Here is a 3,309-nt window from a genome sequence, read left to right as displayed (position 1 = left end):
ATCAAACTCATGTACTTATTAATACAGAGGCTGCAGACTGCATGAAAATACATGTGATCAATAGCCAAAACAATGAGCAGCCCTAGATAATGCAGTGTAGGCAAGTCATGCGTTAAACTTTTTATTGTGTACCCTTTAAATGAGGCGAATGCTTCAGTGGTGTTATCCAGGATGTTTTTCTCATCTATGTGACTCACATCAGCAGTGGCAGAGGAGGGCAAAGGTTAGGACTCACAGACTGACTCATGTTGTAAATGTCCAGGGCATGCAATATTGACCACATTCACATCCGGGCAATGAGGTAAACCAAGAAATATTTCTATATTTTAAATAGGCAGAAAAATAAATGATAACAGGAGTTTAGCTGAGTAGGAAAAAAATCAACATACATATGTACCATTTGTTTATTAGCACCGTCAGGAGGACAAATGTATTTTTGGGAGACAACAGGAAAATCTCAAATATCTATGCAAACAAACTTTAAAAGTCCCTGAGGGTTTTTTGGTGTTTGGTTTTTGCTTGGCCTGGATATGGCCATGTTGATTTAGGTGTGGACAAATTATAGTTGTCTCTGGGGTACAGCTGCATGGGAATCAGAGCTGTGACCATTATACATTATTATACACCATTATAATAAACTCAAAACCTCACTGTTTTCTTGCATTCAGCCTTACTTTAAGCTGTACTTTAAATAATTATGAAATGAAGCCAAATGAAGAGACTGTTTGGCATTATTACACGGCTCTGGAATGCAATGGTATACTTGAATACTTTCATATCTCTCGTATCACGCAAACTCACTGTTTTCTCTCTCTCTCTGTATTTCTGTCCATTGAGATTTACAAAACAGTCAGCACAGCAACAAGAAAAACAAATTTACTGTAATATAGCTGAAGGCAAGTTGTGTGCATCTCAGTTATTGTTTGAATTAGACATGACTTTGTGTTTTGTACATTGTGATGTTTTCTCAGAGGAAACGTTAGAAAAAATATACAGGTAAGATTCAGTATTTCTTGCCCATTGGCTATTTATTTGGTGAGGAGTTGTGTAATAAGTGGGATAAATGTACATTCAGTCCAATATTTGATATTACTAGAATTTTGATTAAAAATATGCATGTGCTCTTTAACATTTACCCAAACAAACAGGTGGAACAAATATCCTTAATAAGGGCAGGGGAACTGCAGACATCAGCATCCACATTGCGCCCTGAAGGCAACATTAACTTTTGAGCACATGAGTGTATTGAATTAACCTCCTATTGATGCAGCAACACAAAATCCACTTACTATGAGACTTATGCTCCACACTCTCTGTCTCTGGCCAGTCTGTTTGTGAAAAACTGACCATATGATTGTCTTTTTGCAGACAAAATCAAATTCTTAACGATATATTGTCTTTGGCCTGTTAGAGCTGCCTGTACTTCCTTCTAGTATTCATTTTTGTCCAAATACATAGATTAGAGGAATGGTCTCCAGATATTCTTTGACTGACTGTTTAAGGGAAGAAACGAAAGACCAGCAGCTGAATACGACAACGATGAAGGAGCTAGATTTACCCTTGAGAGTTCAGAGTAAAACAAGCACCAGAGGCCAGAGGTCCCAGAGGCCTCAAAAAATGAGGGAAAGACAAATAGCAGTCACTTTGTAAAAATATATACATATATGTCCCTGCTGCTTTATGAAAGTGGCTAAATGCAGTATCATTAGGCTATTGACAGTGAGCTTGCTTTAAAGGGGTCATATGATGTTGCTAAAAATAACATTATTTTGTGTATTTGGTGTAATATAATGTGTTTATGCGGTTTAAGGTTCAAAAAACACATTATTTTCCACATACACTCTTAAAAATAAAGGTGCTTCAAAAGGTTCTTCAAGCGATGCCATAGAAGAACCATTTTTGGTTCCACAAAGAACCATTCAGAACCATCTCTTTCTTGCGTTTTTATAATCTGAAGAACCTTCTTTCGCCACTGTGAAACAGAAAGGTTCTTCAGATGTTAAAGGTTCTTTATGGAACCATTTAGACAAAAAGGTTCTTCTATGGCATCGTGAAGCACCTTTATTTTTAAGAGTATACTGTACATTATTGTTTCTCCTCTATGCCCCACCTTTCTGAAACGGATTCGACGAAGGAGCGTCCGGAGGGCTTGTGGCAACCACATGTGACGACCCCGGGCTGGACTCCGCTTTGTCCACGGTGAACGCCGATCCGGCGATCCCGTTCCAGGCATGACGAAGCAATATCGTCCTCTTTTGGAAGGCCAAACAAAGTAGTTTCGCTTTCACAACGAAACACTGCACCTTCACGACATGGCGGCAGCAGCAACAATACTACAGGGAGAATAAAAGTTACGCCTTCTTTCTTTACGTGAACATTTGGGCGGCATTATGCAAATCTTCCCACATCATGACGTAGACATGTGGGGGCATGTTAGAATGAGCTGTTTTAGGTAGGCGTGGCTGACTCTTAACTTTTATAAAGAATATCTCTTTGGATTTGAGACTTTAGTCTTTGCAACTTTACATATCTTCTTTATGCACCAAGAGCTTGTAACACTCCAAAGAGAAAGGAAAAATTTAAATCGCATCATATGACCCCTTTAATATTCACAGAAGGCAATTTGTTCATTATTTTGACAGGTTTACCAGGCTCACCCTGATGATATGCATTAATATAGAGCCATCAGAATAAATTATGTAAATGTCCACGCACTACCAGTCTGTACTTTTTTTTTTTTTTTATGTGCTTAAAGCTAGGATAATCATGTAATGTGTTTTATGCTGATGTGCAGGCTTTTTACTGAACAATCCATTGAAGAAATGTTGTTTACAAGCATGTGGAAAAAGAAGAACAGAACATGTTTTTCATGTTTAAGAGAAAAAGGTGACCAAATAAATGATGGGAAAATCTGTCTCTGCCCTCAAGGGTCTCTTTCTGCCTCTCTCTCACCCCCATTTTTTGCTCTCATGACCATGGACGTATCCGGCCCCCACAGTGCAGCCCTTGCTGTGGGTCCCTGGTGTAGTTGTAGGACTATCGGAGAGGTATAAGAAGGGCGTAAAGGAAAAACATCAGGCTCTCTGTCATGACCAAGAGTCAGGACGGATCTCTTAAAGCCAGTTTTGGAACTGACAGAGCAGCTTGGATGTCATCTTCACTAAAGGTAAAAATACATATTTTTATATGTTTACATTTTCAAAAAAAAAATCTGTTTTTTTATTGTATTTTTAATTATTACCTTAAATTACAATATTTAATCAAACCTTAATCATATCCCAAAGAGATGAATAAGCTTGTGAGTTAACA

At 38.1% G+C, this 3,309-nt stretch overlaps 1 protein-coding gene across 1 annotated transcript in view; it reads left to right on the top strand.

Moving 5' to 3' along the window:
• The first annotated feature begins 3,071 nt into the window (after nt 1–3,071).
• Nucleotides 3,072–3,309, top strand: part of LOC107550594 (type-1 angiotensin II receptor-like) — a 3,065-nt gene continuing 2,827 nt past the window's right edge. Inside the window, exon 1 of the transcript XR_001604681.1 lies at nt 3,072–3,166. The gene's annotated coding sequence lies outside the window, so the exon portion shown is untranslated. The remainder of the gene's footprint in view (nt 3,167–3,309) is intronic.

Source organism: Sinocyclocheilus grahami, unplaced genomic scaffold, assembly GCF_001515645.1.
Source record: "Sinocyclocheilus grahami isolate Dianchi unplaced genomic scaffold, SAMN03320097.WGS_v1.1 scaffold402.1, whole genome shotgun sequence".
NCBI lineage: Eukaryota > Metazoa > Chordata > Actinopteri > Cypriniformes > Cyprinidae > Sinocyclocheilus > Sinocyclocheilus grahami.
Note: the sequence above shows the minus strand (reverse complement) of the source record. Positions and strands in the feature narration are given on the sequence as shown.